Genomic DNA, 18904 nt, shown 5'->3' with positions numbered 1-18904 from the left:
GATGAGTGATGAGCACTAGGAGCAGTTCCCCTTGCAAATTTGAGAAGAGATTATTGGGGCAGAGAAGGAGATCCATAAGGAAATGAGGTTTCTACATGATTTGGACATGGATGACAAACTGGTCAACTATATTCCAAATACTTGAAGCTCTAGAGGTTGGAACACTAAGTATTATCATATTGTGGACTTATATTAGCATATGAAGACTCTTATTAGAAAGGGCTTGTTGGAATGTAACGAGGCTAGATAAGAGTTGCTCCTTTAAATATATGAACTCCTGTTACAACTGCAAGAAATCAAGACAAATAGGACTATCTCAAAAGCTTACGCTGCTGCTCCGACTTGTGGTTCAGAAGGGTTATATGATGACCCTTTGCTTTCATCACTTGGTGGTTAGATTATCAAATAAATTACAACTCCTTTTTATTGCTTTTTACTCGTGTAGAACTTTTAAGCACTCATAATATTGTCAAACCTAAATCTCTTAGTTGTATAGGCAAACTTTTTGTTTTTTATAGTAAATGTTTAGTCTATTTGCTTCTGGATAATAAACTAAATAAATTGATAATATTTCTTTCAGTAATTAGCTTGATTTCTCTAATAATAAACCAACCACAACACTGGTGTTATCCTTCCTTTTGTTTAATAGACTAATTACTAATTTAAAAAATGAAAGAAAAAATAAATAAATGATAAACTTTATACTCAATTAGTTTTCAATATATCCTATTATATTTTAATAAAATTTAATTTTGTATATTATAATAATTAAAATGTTTATTTTAAATATTTTTGTGCTAGTCGTATTAATAATATTCATTTCACCTTATATTTTCGTTTCTTCAACTTTCAATTATATGGAGCTTTTAAAAATAGGTTTCTTTTTGCAAATTATGGAAATTAATTTAATCATGCTTCCTTTGCAAATGCGGCCTCGGCCTCGTCAACGGCTGCGATAATGATGTTTTAATTTCCGTTAAGGTTGTAATTTTTTTTAAATGAAAGTTGGTTTTCTTTTATGGAAGTTGTTTTATTAGATTTTTTAGGTTTTTTTGTGTTGAAATTTGGTGGAAAAAAATTGAGGTGAAATCTAGATTTGTATTGTTTATCTGGTTTTTTGACTCTATGTATGGATTCAGTGCCCTGAAATATTCCTAAGGCATTTCGATTATGCAGAGATTACCTATCAAGCTTGTGATTTCAATAAATTCCTGGGTCATTTTAGAGAAATTAGAAGAGAAAAACCCACGCTAAAAGCTTTTAAAAAGTCACCCCAAATACAACTCTTTTTTATAGTGAAAATGGATTTAGCACCATCAAAACTTTTATGGTGCATTCAAAATTTTGAAATTTGATAACTATAATTTAAATTCCCCAAAATTTTTGTTAAATTTTATCAAAATTTTCATTATTTTTTAAACAAATTTAAACCTGATCAAAATACCCTTACCTTACCCGTTTCTATTCTAACATTAATTGTGTCTTAAACTTGGGCAGGAAAACATCGACGGCCAACATTGAATCGAAGCTGGAAATATTCAGAATTTATTAGGCTGTTCAAAATGACTGATTATTAATATAACAGTATAAACCATAACAAAACCATCATTGGCAGCCGTCTTAGCTCAGCTGGTAGAGCGCGTGGCTTTTAACCACGTGGTCGTGGGTTCGATTCCCACAGACGGCGCATTCTCATTTAATCGTTAGTTGAAATGATTTGTGGTTTACATTATTTTCCAATTCGATTAAACCACCTTTTTTTTACACTGTTAATTAAATAAAATTTTGGTAACGAAAGGATTTGTGGTTTACATTATTTTCCAATTCGATTAAACCACATTATGTTTTAAAACTATTAATTAAATAAAATTTTACCAAATCTGTTTATGTTTTTAACTAATATTAGTATAAGGATTATCGCCTCATTTTAAATTTATTAGCTGATTACTCTTTTCAACAAGTAAAAAGAACCCTACATCATTTTTATAAATATGATTTATTTTTTTCAAATATATAATAAATTTACTAAGTATTAATTAATTACAAATAATCATAATTTTGGTGGGAGTTTATATGATAATGAAAGTAATAAAATATATAGTATATTTTACATCATATTTTTGTAATATTCTTAATAATTTAGTGAAAGCATTTGCATTATGGCAAGGTCTCTCTTTAATACTAGGAAAAAATATTGAAATCATTAGTCGTCTTAGGATATTCAATGTTAGTCATCAGAATTATGACAAGGAAGGTCCTTTTAGGAATATAGAGCTCAATTTTCTTCTCATTAGAGTTAAACTTCTAGGAAGACAATTCAAGCAAACACAGTGGTATCAATATCAAAGTGAGCACAACACTAAGGTTGGAGCCATAATATTATGTTGAATTCCCCAATGAATTCGCTCGTTGCCTCCTCTCTCCTCGTAGACATCAAGGGGTGCTCTATTCAATGCATTAGTTGGCCCTTTCAAGATTTGAACTAGAGGACATGTCCATTCATTGTAACCCGATCACTTTAGCTTCGCTTGAATGTGGGTAATCATTGGTGTATTGAGCCTCACTTGCATATCTTGGATGCATTCATCATGAGTTGGCTTTGCTTGGAGGAAGGGTTTCTCAAGGCTTTGATGGGGGTTTATTCTCCATTTTACATAGTGCAATATCCTACAATAGGAAAAAGCTCCTTTATCCCTTGGGTCTAAAGAATTAGGGGCTCTGTTTGGGTTTTCTCGATGGAGCGATTTTTTAACTCAGCCACTCATGTAAATTCTAGGCACCTGCATCACGAGGCATCCTCTAGATTCTTAGCTTTTACTAGCTATTTGATTTAATGGTGCTTTGGTGTTTATCTACTTTTGCACTCCCCTTGGCGCATCATACTCATTAATTCAAGGAAGATTTCCCCTCAATCTAGGACTGTTGTGGTCTACTCTCTGCAATTCTTTCTTATTTAGCTTTGTTTCTATTTGAGTTTCATTATTTGGTAGACTATCTATGGATAAACTAGAAGTAAAAGAAGTATGGAAGGTACTTCGCTAATAGAAGAAGCCATCTAAGCCATCTAAGCCAATAACATAGCCCTATCAACAATTTTTGCTAAGCTCGTGGAGATGGAACATAGTACTCTAACTCATAATGCCATCACAATGAACCTTCTCCATGCACAAAGTCAATGCTCTGACAATATTGAAGCTAAGTATGGTAGACTTTTATCCCTCCTTTTGGCCTAGAGAATGGATGTCCTATCTCTTGGATCCAACAATGCAGAGACATGTCAATCGACTCATGCATATTATGTTGAAGAAGACTTATTCCATCAGTCAACAAATCTAATAGAAATAGAAGACCAAGGCCCCCTATTCAGTGAGACAAGAAGTACATGATAATACTGAACTCAGTTCACTGCAACATGTTTTTTTCTCATTGTTTATATCACGGGTAATTCTGTTAAATCATTAACATGCATTAAAACTTGGAATTCTAACCTGAGTAGGATGCTAGAATATGCATAAGTCAACCCATAGGTCTATTTTTTTTTCTCAATCTTGTAAATCTATTGCTTATACTCAACGCTAAGTTCTTTAGCGAGTGCCTTAACAAAACACTTAATCACCAACAAATATTATCCTGTAGGCTAATATTCAACACTAACTTTAACACAACCATTTTAATTAAAAAAATTACCATACATTTATCAAAATTTTACAATAACTTATTATATAAATTTATTAAATAAAAATTAAACTAATTATATACCCATGTTAAATTTTATTAATTAAATATTGTCGTTGTTTTAATTTAAAAACAAAGCAAGTCGCGCCTATACTTCCCACAAATAGTGCCAAAAGAAACTAATTAAACCACAAGCTACAATACCTATACACGTAAACAAACTATGAGGTTTTACCAATATGAACATCTAGTAAAGATTCCAATCAAGATAAAATCTACCAACTAGGAAAAAGAAAGACGACTATTAGTAAATGTTTAGTTTTGAGGGTTTGAGTCACTATAAATAATTATATTAAAAAAAATTAATGTTGCAAGTTTGCTGAAGAAAAGGAGTGAGTTTAGAGAATTCACCATATTTAGTCAGGGAATTTTATGAGTCTTCTTCATTCCATTATTATTATTGGTTTTTTTTAGGTTTTTTAAAAACAATTTTTTTATGTTATAAATAAAGGTATAATTTTTAAAGTGAAAAATGATGTTGGTTAATTTCCAAAATATTTCGGGATTAAAAAGTCTGTCATTTCTGTGATATTAAAAAGTTTTAAGATAGTAATTATTTTCTTTTGAATTGTCTAGCTTTTACTCACATTCATTTTAATTTTCAAAATCTTGAACACATTACCAATCTTATTGATTTGTTAAGTGAGCAAAACTATGTTGATCTATAAACACTTCTTTCTCTTCTTTTCAATCATAAAAATAAAATATTAGAGAATCTAAATTAATCTTTTACTTTCTTAAGGTCAGATAGAAAATATTGGTCCTAGTGGATGTTAATCATCATCATAAATAGTGAGCTTATTATAACCTAGTGGATACCTTGTTACATGCCAAAAAAGTAATCCTATTATGAATGGGCTGGAATGATGTATCTATTTTACCAATTTCACCCAAAAAATTTGTGCAATTTAATGTCCATAGTAGTTGGATGAAAAAATTCATTTTAGATTTCATTTGCTCATTATACCCTTTTTTCAAACAATTTTCATACTTTATATGGAAATTGTATGAAGTTTTTTTTTTTTTTGAGGTAAACACCTAGAGTTTTGAACCATGATTTTCAAAATTTATATAATACTTCATAACACCACAATCACCAATTAAGCCAACCCACAAGCTTTATAGTGTCTAACTTATTATTTTAAATTAATTTTAAAAATAAAACATCATAATAATAATTTCCGATTTTTTTTAAATAAATTCATTTTAAATTTACAAATATATATACATTTTATTTCACCCCGATCAAAGTGTGAGCCAGTTGTTGGAAAATCAAGTAGAGGTTAATGGAGGGTACCTCTGAGTACTGTACCATTGCCCCCACACACTTGAGGTGATGGGTGCAGTGGCCTTTTACATGATTGCATGCAGGGAAGGTGGGAAAGGTGGCAGCGAGGGCCATGGTGGTGAAGGTATAAACAAGAGAACAAGGAGACAACTTGGCATTGTAGTTTGGTTTGATCATGGACAGGGAGGCTGGTGCATTGGACGGGTTTTGCAATGCCATCCACAACACCAAACAATTCACTCGCCTGCAAAATTTCACGGGTATGTACTCCCGTATCTCTCATCCCTTGCAATGTTGACCTGTTTTGGTTTTCGCTGGAAGGAGCGAGGCAAAATTATGGGTTAAAATGGTGAAATTGAGAAGCGATGGAGGAATTCGGGGTGACGACTGGTGGTATTTGCCTGGTCCTACGCCTGTATCCTGCATCTGCTTGGTTTTGTGTCAATTTCCCTTTGCTTTGAAATCCTACTGTCTAGCATGGGAACCTTGGGAATTTTGGGCAGAGGGCCGAGCGAGGATGCCTATAGGGATCTTGCGGGTATAGGTAGAAAGACACGCTTGGGGGGGAGAGAGTGTCAGCCCACCTACAGTTTAGGAGAAGGTCCCTGCTATAGATGCAAGTGTAGTTGCGGGGAGGTTGATACAAACCACAACAGAGAGGGAAAGGCTGAGAACTATGGGTGGGAAGTTTGGCAAGGAAATAATAATGGCTATAATAGGGAGATAGGAAATTACAACATCATGGGTCTCAGGGATGAGGAGTGATTGGGATGGGATCTCTAATTGTGCCTTGGGCAGAGGGGAAATGGTATGCATATCATGGCTGGATGAATGAAGGCATGCAGAAGCGCTCACCAACTGGTAATTAGGGAGTGGCAACTAATTTTCCTAAGGCCGAGAGGAGATGGGTGTGGCGACGGGGTATCACTGAGGATGGTAGTGGGTCGGACCCTCCTGGGGAATTCACCTATGACCATGAAGGCTCAAGCAATGTCATCGATGGGGAAGGGGTGGTAATTTGTAATACAACTCGGGGGTGAAACTACTGTTATACCATGTTTAACTGCTCTTGGTTAATGAATTGTTGCAACAAACATGACCATGATAGATCAACCATGGCTTGTCTTGCGAAAAGCTGTGGCCATGGAAGACAGGCCCAAGTGCCCAGAAAGGAAAAGGACCCAAGCACGCCTGAGGCATGTAGGGGTAGGAAATATGTAGAAAGACTTATCAGTGAGGCAGCAACGACATACCATGAGGGCACAACTGAAGGTATTACTAAAATTCTAGAGGAATTGGAAGAGGAAGTCAAACATGATAGTGAGACAGATACGAAGATGGAGGATTGGAGGACCCTGGTAACACTAGAGGTAGGATCACCAAATTAAAACAAACCCTATATTGTACTAGATGATGAAAAGGATATTGGGCAAGGCTATGGAGCATATTTAAGTGGGCATGACTGTCACTGTCCAAGGCATGCCAGATTACAAACAGGAATTCCAGAAAGTGCAGTTTCAATTGCACAAGTAGGATATCGGACTTGACAGAATTAAGAAGCACATCCCATGTATCTTGGAACTGTCTGAGATGTCAGGTTGGAATACCAAAGACCTAGCGTTAGTGGAATCGGCTTCGGCTGATCAAAATGATTAGACAATCTCTCTTGTTAAGTTTTGTTTATATATGCAGATATATTTTACATTTCCTTATGCACGAATATGTATAGGTAGATATCTAGAGTATAGACATGAACCAAAAACTTATATAGTTTGGATAAAAACACAAAAACTTTTTTGTTACTTGATGATATACAATGTGGATAGCTGGTCAACAGACTTGGTTTCCCACTGGACAAGTTGAGGCAACCTAACCTGTCAATTTATTTTAAAAATGAATAAAACAAAAAATCTACCCAACTTAATAAAAAAAAACATTTTATTTCTTTTAAAATTAAAATTATAATTTATAAAAAAAATGCATATTTTTTTTAAATAAACAATTTTCTTTTATTTAAACCAAATCATTAATCTTCTAAATACTAGTAATGATTTAAACGAATAAATATTTAAAACTAAAAATTTGAAAAATCTTTAGATCCGCATAATATTCTACTCCCCTCCATTAAAACTCTTAATGAATAACCATTAAGAAATCCCACTCAATTTTAATGCAATCCTTATCCCTAATCCATAAGAACCTATTGTAATCCTGGTTCCTATCCAACCTAAAAGACATAGTATGTTTATTATTAATTAATACTATAAAGCCATCATCATAATGAGTTCTTTTTTTTTTATACCAATGCTATTTGCATGCAATTTGAAGTTGATTACTTAATCAATATAGATGTATTGATTATATATCAAAATATCTTGCCCACAAATCTAATAATAAGTGATAATAAGTGTGGAGAAAGATAAAAAGAAATATAACCATATATCTAATAAGTATGAATAGATGTAATTTTAAGATTAAAAATTTTACAAGTTGAAATAAATTTACGTTGGTATTATCACTTAATTAATATAAAGTTGATTACTTAATCAATATAGACGTATTTTAATATATATCTAAATATTTTCACCACATATCTAATAAGTTTGGGGAAGGATAAAAAGATAAATAACCACGTATCCAATAAGTATGGAAAAGGATCGAAAGAAATATAAATATAATAGTAAGATAAAAAATTCTATAAGTTTGAATTAAATTTACTTTGGTTTATTTCATTACAAGTATTAGGAAGATCAACCGATCAAAAATTTTACATTTTAGAATAAATTTATTTTAAATTTATGTGGGTTTATTTGGGTTTTATTTAATCACATTTATTTGTTGTTTTTTTAAGAATCAATATGTTTTGTTTTTTTAATGGAGTTAAATTAATTTTACTGATGTTATTGGTGCATTTTCTTTTACACAATGAATTAAATTGTATATAATTTTTTTAAACATGAATAAGCATTTATATTAATTTGAAAATATATGTTTGGAACGTAACAAGTTCATCAAGTTTACATATTTATTTCCATATATTCTTTTGATTTCTCTCATCTAACATATTATTAAAGTTTTCCAAAGGAGCTCGATACAAACTAATAAAATATATGATGTTGTAGGCATACATCATACAAAATTGACCCCTTATAAACCAAAATTTAGATTCCATCTTATAACAACAAAATCACTCTTGCAACTAGACCTACTTTGGCTGAGTAGGTTCATTCAAGTTTGGACACTTTGCAATTGATGATGCACTTGTGCTAATAGAGCCGTTTAAGTTATTTTCCAAATTGGAGACTTGTACCTTTAGTTCTTCTATCTTCCTTTTGAGCACATCCATCTCGTCATCCTACCCTTCTGTTTAGGTCTCCACTTTTTCCACTTTTTCCATCACTGATCCAAGTGGCTCTAGAGACGCTTAGAAGTCAAAGAGGGTTCAAAAATAAAAGTGCTCGGATTTCACCTAAACTAGGACCATATCACAGTGCTCATCGCCTTGATTCCAATGGCATGAACGACACTGAAATCCGAGTTCGTATGCTCAAGATATTCGTGGTCAATTTTTTTTCAAACTAGGCTAAGTGGGAGTCACTAAAGAGGCAACAATTTGGCAAAGGGTTGGTGCACAAAATTTGGCAATCAGAAAAGACGAATTTGTCCAGTAACCCTTAAAATATGGTCAATTTTTTTTTTTAAATAATTCGTTGTAAAAAATGAAAAAAATATTAAAAAACGGTGTTGGTTGGCCACCACCCAATTCACCGCATACATATTGCATATAAAAAAACAACAAATACAGTTGGCGGGTGGTCAAACCCCACCAAACTTCAAACACCATTAATATATATCCATGTAACAACTATGTTGTGAGTTGTGGAGTCAGCAGGGATCAAACCCCCCTGACCTAGTGGGCTGGCCCGCTAACAGGCGATTCCCTAAACCATTTCATGTTATGTTCCAACAGTTATACATAAACGCCAACCAAAAATTGTTAATACATAACCATGCCGCCGAAAACCATGACAAACCGGCAAATCAAAACACGCCATAACATTAACTTGCATCACAAAAAAAATAAACAAGCCTTTATTTATGGTCAGGCGGGGGTTGGAACTGCCGGCCTCCGCCCACCTATTCTCGGTCTCCACCAACAACCCAATGGGCTTAACATTGGTAAATCCACCCTCCCACACTTATTTAAACCTTCACTTCTCATTCGATGGGGGAGGAACGAAGGAGAGCGATGAGGAGGCTACGTACGAGAGAAGTGGATCCAAGAGCCGAGGCAGAATTGTGCCCATGTTAGGCACAATTTTCTAGGTGAGAATATTCCTTGGAATATTCCACAAAATATTCTCTGATGCAGTGAGGAATCTAAAAGATTCCCTCGAGGGCGATTTTTCACAGTGACAAAATCATACCAACTTTATACTCAAAAGAATTAGAATTTTGTAGGGAACATGATGGTGTGGCTCGTTTCCCCATATGAGCAACAAAAATTTAGGCAACGAACAACAAGGAATCTTTGTAGAATCTTGTGGAATCTAAAATATTCCCTTGGAGGTTGATTTTTTACAGAAGTAGAATGATGCCGACTTTATAGTCATTTTTCACAGAATTTTGCAAGGAGGCTAGTGGTGTGCTCAGAATTTTTATCAGAGAAGCGAATTTTTCTGCCATTTCTAGGAAGGAATCTTTGGGGGAATCTTCGAACTTGAGGGTCTAGATTTTGACGGTGTCAGAAAGGGGCCAAGTTTATAGTTGTTTGACATGATTTCACGCCATGAATTTAACGGTGCAATCCATTTTGTAAGAAAAGCTTTTCATTTTCATGTCATCCCCGAAAGTGGAGGTACATGATACAGTGATGCCATTTTTTTCTTTGATTTGCTAAGATGATGATTGTGTTGTTGAGATCCTTATTACCATTATGTTTAAGGATACTTGTATGCCACGAGAATTCATTAGCTTGTAATGTTGAAGGAGGGTCCATATGATTGAGAGTTCGTATAGGAGAATGTCTCGTGGAGAGACATGCCACTCTAGTTGAGGGAATTTACCCTTGTAATGACAAAAAATGTACTATGTACTCATCATCATCTTGCAACACTAAATGAAGTGACCTCCCCACTCTTGACATTGGGCCGAGAGACGTAACCCACACTCGGTGAAATTTGTTATCAATGCGTATGTGTGCTTTGATTTGATGCTCATCGTTATGTTTCTTCTTCTTTACAATATGCACATGTGGCTTTTCATACTCTTTCATATGGAATTCTACTAACATCACAAAAGTAAAAGATCTTGGTTAATTCTGATAGCTGAAGAGATCCAAATCAAGGTTGGTGACGATCTTCTTACTTATGCAAATTGCGAGTGTGAATGATTGAATTTTCACTAAGAAGGAACATGGAGAAAAACAAATATCTCTATGAGGACCTCCTTAGGATGGTACACATGGTGGACTTAATGTATGCAAATTATGAGGAGAAGATGTCAAGAGAGGAAGAAGAGAAACAAAGAGCAGAGGAAGATCCTACATCTACCCCCATTCATCTTCTTCACCATCTTCTCATCATTTAGATGAGGAGATCAATTAGAGCCTTCAATCAGAGAATGTTGAATTGAAGAGAATCCTACAAGAGGAAAAAGAGGAGAAGTAGAGATTGCATCTTCATCTATGAGTTACTGAAGAGGCCTTGGAAGAATTGAAGTGCAACGAAGGCTTAGCGAAGCCATCATCACTTGTTTCAGAATCAACATCTAAGGTAAACAACGTTGATCATTCTTCAGTGTCATTTTCACATGATGTTATTTATGTTGGAAACATGGAGTTACCCATTTAAGGAACTGGCATGAGACTCCTTACCAAGATGGGGTATAAAGGAGGAGAACTTGGTGTTAATGGCCAAGGAATGACTCAAACATTGGAGGTTGTACAAAGATCTCAATTTGTAGGCTTAGGATACACTGAAGGAGAGTGCTCAAAGGTAAAAGAAGCTTCCAAGGCATTGTCGAAACATCAAAATCCTCTCATGATAGTGCACAATGTAGAGGAAGAGCTAAGGCAAACTCTCATCGCCAGGATCACACCAGAGATAGTTAAGAGACGTATACATAGTCTCAGTGTTCTAAAGTTCATTTTGATTACAAGCATATAGTTAATGATGAGCAGAAGTCATGGCATAGAAAACCATGTAGTTTTTGTGTTTTGCATAGCCATGCAGTTGTTGAGTGTTGGAAGAGAATGACAACAAGGGAGAGGATGAGACATGAAAGACCTTCTCCACGTTAGGGAAGGAAGAAGGCTAAGCAGGTCTAGAGCAAGAAGACGTTTTGCAATCATTGCAATAGAGGTGGAAATCAAAGAGCCACATGTTGGAGGCTCCATCTAGAGCAACATCTTGAGGACAAAGCGCCCATGAAAAAACCAGTTGGTGAGGTTGTTAAACAACCGAATCAGCTCTAGGATGATAACCCATTCACCTTGATGAGTGAGAGATGGTTTTACTAGATATGGTAGCTTGTCATGACCACATTTTCTAAATGATATGTTTCTACATAAATGTAAAAGTGATGATGTATTTTCCATCGCTTATTAAAGAAACGGCGATGTTTCGGCCTTTTTTTATAGTTGGGGTATCGATTTCTATAATGATGTACACTTGACCAAAGAGTGTGTGTTATAAATCTTAGCAAGTATGGGGATGCTTGGGTCATGATTGGTCATGTAATTAAGCATGTAGTTTCCAAATATTGTACCATAGGTTTACAGCGGATGCAAGTGTCAGTTCATCACTTATTACTCCGAAGAACAAGGGTGAAGGAGAAGGAAGTGTGACCTGTAAGGACACTTGTTGTGCAGATAATGTAACACAAAAATGTAGATTATGTTCATGCTTTTGGAGGTCCAAAAGCGCCTCAGTGGGGAGGAATGATCCAGGTGGCTCTAGAGATGCTCAGAAGTCAAAGAGCGCTCACAAATAAAAGCTTTTGGATTTAACCAAGACCAGATCATAATGCTCATCGTCCTGATTCCAACGACATGAATGACACTCAAATCTGACTTTGTATACTCATGATATTCATAGTTTAAGTTTTGGTTAAACTAGGCCAAGTGACAGTCACTTATGAGGCAAAAAATTGGAAAAGGGTTGGTGCACGGAATTCGACGGTCAAAAAGGGAGAATTTCTCCCCTCCTTAATTTGTCAAGTAACCCTTGAAATCGAGTCAAAGTTTTTTAAATAATTCATTGTAAAAATTTGAAAAAATATTGAAAAAGGGGGGGTAGCAGGCCACCACCCTCGACACCCCACTCATTGTATATTACATATAAAAAAAACAACAAATATGGTTAGTGGTGGTCAAACCCTACCAACCCTCGAACACCATTATATACATGTAACGACTATGCCATGAATTGTGGAGCTGACAGGGATTGAACTCACCCGACCCAGTGGGCTGGCCCGCCAAAAGGCGACTCCCTAAACTGTTTCATGTTATGTTCCATCGGTTATACATAAACCTCAACCAAAAAACATTAATACATAAGCATGTCGTCGAAAACCATGACAAACCTCCAAATTAAAACGTGCCATAACATTAACCTCCATTACACAAAAAATAAACAAGCCTTTATTTATGGTCGGGCGGGGGTTGGAACCACCTACCTTCGCCTACCTATTCTTGGTGTCTGCCAACAATGCAATGGGCTTAACATTGGTAAATTTTCCCTCCTACACTTATTTAAACTTGCACTTCTCGTGCAACGGGGGAGGAACGGAGGAGATCGCTGAGGAGGCAGAGTACGAGCGGAGTGGAACCATGAGCCAAGGCAAAACTACACCCAAGATGTGCACAATTTTCAAGGCGACAATATTTCAAGGGAATATTCTAGGGGAATATTCCTTGAAATATTCCATAGAATATTCTCTAATGTAGTGAGGGATCTAAAATATTCCCTAGAGGGTGATTTTTCACATTCACAGAACCAAAATTTCACAGGGAACATGATAATGTGGTTTGTTTCCCCATCTAAGCAGCATAAATTCAGGCAACCATCAGCAAGGAATCTTTGCAGAATCTTATGGAATCTAAAAGATTCCCTTGGAGGCTGATTTTTGACAGTAGCAGAATGATGCCGACTTTATAGTCATTTTTCACAGAATTTCGCAAGGAGAGCAATGGTGTTCTCAGAATTTTCATCCGAGTTGTGGATTTTTCAGCCATCTCTAGGAAGGAACCTTTGGGGATTCTTTGAGATTCCCGAGGGTCCAGATTTTGATGGTGTCAGAAAGAGGCCAAGTTTATAGTCGTTTGACACAATTTCACACCATGAATTTAATAATGCCGTCCATTTCATCAGCGAAGCTATTCATTTTCAAACCATCCCCAAAAGTGGAGGCATATGATGCAGTGATGCCATTTTTTTCTTTGATTTTCTGAGATGATTATTGTGTTGTTGAGATCCTTTTTACCATTATGTTTAAGGATACTTGTATGCCACGAGAATTCATTCGCTTGTCATGCTGAAGGAGGGCCCATATGCATGAGAGTTTCTATAGGAGAATGTCTTGTGGAGAGACACGCCACTTTGGTTTAGGGAATTTATCCTTGTAATGAAAAAGAATGTACTATGTGCTCATCATCATCTTGCAACATTAAATGAAGCAACCTCTCCACTATTGACACTGGGCTTGGAGATGTGACCCAAACTGGGTGAAATCCATTATCAATGTGTATGTTTGCTTTGATTTGATGGTCGTCATTATGCTTCTTCTTCTTTAAAGTATGCACATTTGGATTTTCATACTCTTTCATATGAAATTCTGCTAACATCACAGAAGTAAAAGATCTTGGTTAATTTCGGTAGTTGAAGAGATCAATCACATAGGAGATTGACTCCCTATTATCAATACGTTTCAAATTGAGTATGTTGCAATCCAACTAAAGATTCAAGCATATGTAGTATTTTATTCAACTGAACTTCATGTGGACAACCCATGTCGATAAAGTCAATGCTACACTTCGCTGTTGCTTGAAATATTGTGGGGGAGGACTTCCATTGCCACCCCCTAAATGCACACAGGACAAATGCTGAGCTCCCAAAACAATCAAAGTAGGGGGACAGGAATTGATCCTCCCCTGTCTAATATCCCTAAACAACCATTTTACAATCCTCAATCACCCTCACTGGAAATAATTGCAAGTGCTTATGACTTTGTCCATAGACTCTGTTGATCGCAACCACCTCCAACAACATAGCAGGGTTGAGAAATGTCGTTTCCTCCAATGAGAGTTTAAAAATTCGATAAATTTCTTGAATGGATATAGTCTTAGTCGGGGATGCACTCCAACAAAACCTAAATCCATTTATCTGAATGACAGGGTCTAATTTCACCATGAAATTGAACTATGTCTAAACTAAATCCACCCACCAAGGCTTCTCAAGGAGCTTTTTTGCCCAAGTATGGCTGGAATCATATGAATAAACTTGGCTAGCTTCAGATTGAACCTGAAATAGAGAGAAGCATAATGATTGAGGAAAAACCAAACTTCTTATATTGTCATTCAAACCGAATAATACACCACCTCGATTCATTAAACCACTACAATGAATCGACTCTCCACAAAGGTCACCAATCACCATTTCCAAAGATTTGAATCGATTCAAATAAACATGCCAAAGAATGGAAGGAAGGAATTTTATAGATGGTTAACCAGATTCTAGAGCACTACATCCAGCATGGTCCAATGTGATCAGGAAGAAGTCACTTCCCCCATTTCACAAACCTACCATGCCTATATCAAATAGAATTTTCATCACTATGAGGGATAGAAATGGTTATTTCCACTTTAAGTAAAGGATAACTAAGCACTCATGAAAGAATGGCAATGACTCCCAAGTCCCATACATCCCACAATTGCCACCCAAATTATTTTTAGTATGATTCATAACGCTTATATCCCCAAAGATTGTGTGAAAAATCAAGTAACATCCATTAGTGGTATTGTACTGTGTGCAATAGGATTTTGGTCTGTGAGATTTAACCTTCACCATTATAGTGTATTGAATGCGAAAGGTATTGGAAACCTTTGTAGGTTGCACTTCACATGATATGGTCACGTTGGCTTTGAGTCCCCCCCTTTTTCTCCTTTGGATTAATCTTGCATACCACCACCCCTTCCCCACAAAAAAACTTAGGAGGTTAATTATTCTTCCTATTATCATTGAATCTATGGGATATTTTATGGTCTATTATTACCATCAAATTTTAACACGCCCATTCTTAATTGACAACATTCATTGACACAATTATTGGTTATTTTATTGAGATCCCCAAGTACATGATAATACTCTTTGGATGATAATCCATCCATAACTTCCTAATTCTCTTCAATAGATTTTCTAGCATTTTGTTTTTCAGAAAAGTTCCCTATACTAAATGTTGAGTAATGAGTAAGGCGTCTCCTAACATAGTAAGCGTGGCTATTTAATTTTCTTTAGTTAGCTGAATTCCTTTTAGGATGGCATAAGCTTCGACTTGATCATTTGTAATGCTTCCCAATCCCCATTAATACCTAAAAGCTCTTGTTTCCTTAGGGTCTTAAGGTACATCTCCCTCTCTTGCCACTCCTTTGTACAAAATTTGTAATATATATATATATATATATATATATATATATATAGATATAGATATATAATGTGGTTCATAGACATTAAGTGGTCTCTTCATTGACGAGAAAATATAGGTAGATCAACTCGAAGAGATCTATTTTCCAGCCAAACTAGCAGATCTTATCCCCAAGGGCATCGAGGATATTCCATGTGACCTCCCGATTGGAAAGGTACTTAGAAATGGGAAATCGACTAACTAAGCTATCCCTTGGGGCTAATAATAATAATAATAATAATAATAATACTAATAATACATGATAATACTCTATGGATGATAATCCATCCATAACTTCCTAATTCTCTTCAATAGATTTTCTAGAATTTTGCTTTTCAGAAAAGTTCCCTATACTAAATGTTGAGTAATGAGTAAGGCGTCTCCTAACACAGTGAGCATGGCTATTTAATTTTCTTTAGTTAGCTGAATTTCTTTTAGGAGGGCATAAGCTTCGGCTTGATCATTTGTAATGCTTCCCAATCCCCATTAATAATTAAAACTCTTGTTTCCTTAGGGTCTTAAGGTACATCTCCCTCTCTTGCCACTCCTTTGTACAAAATTTGTAATATATATATATATATATATATATATATATATATATATATATAATGTGGTTCTTAGACATTACGTGGTCTCTTCATCGATGAGAAAATATAGGTACATCAACTCGAAGAGATCTATTTTCTGGCCAAACTAGCAGATCTTATCCCCAAGGGCGTCGAGGATATTTGACCCTGTGACCTCCCGATTGGAAAGGTACTTAGAAATGGGAAATTGACTAACTGAGCTATCCCTTGGGGCTAATAATAATAATACTACTAATATATTATTAAGGTCACCACCAAGCCATAAACCTAGATTAATGTATGAGACCCCCTTGTTTGTGGGACAAGGGACCCATATTCACACAATGATCTGGTTGCTAAAGTCTATGAAAGTGTACATACTCTGCCACCCTCTGGATTTGAACCAAAAACCTCTTACAAGGAAACACATTCTCTTAACCATTAGCTCCACTCAAGCTATACATGTGGTACACATCGAGAGAAAACTCCATGATTTTGACAAATCACTTCATTGATGAATTTTGTACATTAAACTGATCAAGGATCATTATGCTAAAGACATGTACTTTAGGAGAAGATATGCTTCAAAATTTAGTCATCTAATACCATTTTGATCAATCATTTGATTGATGACCTTTGCACATTAAACTAATTACAAATTATTATGTAGAAGGCATGTAATTTGGGTTAAGGTGTGCTTCAAAATTTAGCCATTGAATACCTTTGGTTTGAAAAACCATTTTTCATCCACTTTTACTTATATCCTCTTACCACAATAAATATATGAGAGAAATTTGGCGTCTCATTTTTGTCTACCATTGTCTTATGACCATGGCTCAACATCTTCTAGAAAACTACATGGGCTCATGCAAGCATTGGGCATGGAAATCATTGTTTCCATTCTCATGTGTTAGAAAATAATTATTGTAAACTTGAGCTTTATTCTCTCCTTTCTCTACCTCTTCCTCATCTGCTTTCTTTATCACTATGATCCAACTTTAGACAGGAACGCAACAAATTATAGAGATAACCATAAACACGGAGATGCAACGGAAATAATACTTCATTTCATTAACGTAAAATACTAAAATATGCTTACAAATAGAAATGGAAATAAACCAGCTAGGGCGATGGTAGCTTATCTCTGAGAAGAGATGTGGCGGCTACATGCCTCTGAACTATGTTACAATGAGGCTCAAAGCTCTATTTATTGCTGAGAAACAATGGAAAACCCTTAACATCCCAAAACCTAACCCTAGAAGATGAAATGCCAAATTGTGGGCCTTGTTTTGGGTAAGTTGGTACATCAACTTCCCAGGGTCATAACTTTGGCACTCGATCTTTGTTTGATGCGTACAATAGCTCGTTAGAAATATCTATCCGAGAAATACAACTTTGGGAAGAGGAAAATTGGCCCATGGACCCATGTTTCTCCCAGATTTCCCAAAAAACATCGTTTAGGGCCTCAAAACGGCTTCGGAAGTTTAGGACCCGAAAAACTGCTAAAAAAGTAAATTGTGCTACAATTACTGAAACTAAAAAAATGAAAGAGATAGTTGTGGGGTTCCAAGTGGGATAGGTGGGTGGCCACCAACATCCACCTGGATCATTCCTCCCCCCTTAGGAAGCAATGGTTCCCATTGCATTGAGTTCCTCCATTTATTGAACTTGTTCTGCAATCTCTGATGTGTCCAGTGATGGTGGGAAGCATGGTCGACGACGGTCCACATTGAACACTTGGTGCAGGCAAAAGAATGGAGGAATGCTATGCTCCAAAGCATTGTTCCCCATAGCCTTGGTATTGCTGTAAGGACCATGTCGGAGTGGTTTGAGCTTCTGATGGGCTCTTGTAAGGCATTCTTTCTGTAGATGTAACCAAACTTTGTCGCCCACCTGAAACTTGTGTGGTACCCCTGTGGGTGAGGAGAAGTTGTTCCTGTGTTCTGTCATGACTGTATCCCTTTGCTGTTGCTGTTGTGTGGAGGAACCCTTCGCGGGGGTCATGGATATGGCAATGATCTTACCCTTACTTTGGGAGCGAACTAGACAGAAAATAATTTTCCTAGTCTGTGAGATGAGTTTGCTGCCTTTCTTAGCAGCGATCAAAGAGGTGGCAGTAGGTGGGGCTACCTACAATATTCGGTATAATGAATTACCTAAAGAAATAATAACAGCGCGAGGCCTTGACTCATACACAGCATGTCACCTCCATAAGTATGGTTGGCCTAATAAAACATCACAAACATCCAGAGGTGTAACATCACACAATACCTCATCTGTGAAGGGCTTGATGCTATAGGGAAGGCGACATTGCTGGCAGACTCAAAGATCTCGTCCTTCATGAAGCCACCCGATACTGTACGACTTTGGGTGTGGTGTAGTCGGTAGGCCCAACCGCTTCATGACCTCTGCTGAAATGAGGTTCTTTTGGATCCCACTGTCAACAATGAATTGTAGCGGTGAACCCTTCACCTACATTTGTGAGTGGAAAAGATGCTTCCCCTCCTCTGGGTCTTTGGGCTCATTCTTCTAGATCTTGGCGGTGGAAATAGTGACGCTAGGCTCAATGATCTTCTTCCATTTTCTATTCCCCTTTTCGGGTTCTGACTCAAGGTCAAAACATGCATCTAATTCT

The 18904-nt window shown here is 36.1% G+C and overlaps 1 non-coding gene across 1 annotated transcript; it reads left to right on the top strand.

Moving 5' to 3' along the window:
- The first annotated feature begins 1614 nt into the window (after window positions 1-1614).
- TRNAK-UUU (transfer RNA lysine (anticodon UUU)) lies at window positions 1615-1687 on the top strand. The gene has a single exon. It is a non-coding gene; the product is annotated as a tRNA-Lys (tRNA).
- The last annotated feature ends 17217 nt before the right edge of the window (window positions 1688-18904 follow it).

This window comes from Pinus tabuliformis, chromosome Q (genome assembly GCF_031772625.1).
Source record: "Pinus tabuliformis cultivar Carrire ecotype Pingquan chromosome Q, CPIR1, whole genome shotgun sequence".
Taxonomy (NCBI): domain Eukaryota; kingdom Viridiplantae; phylum Streptophyta; class Pinopsida; order Pinales; family Pinaceae; genus Pinus; species Pinus tabuliformis.
This window is presented reverse-complemented; position numbering and strand designations above follow the sequence as displayed.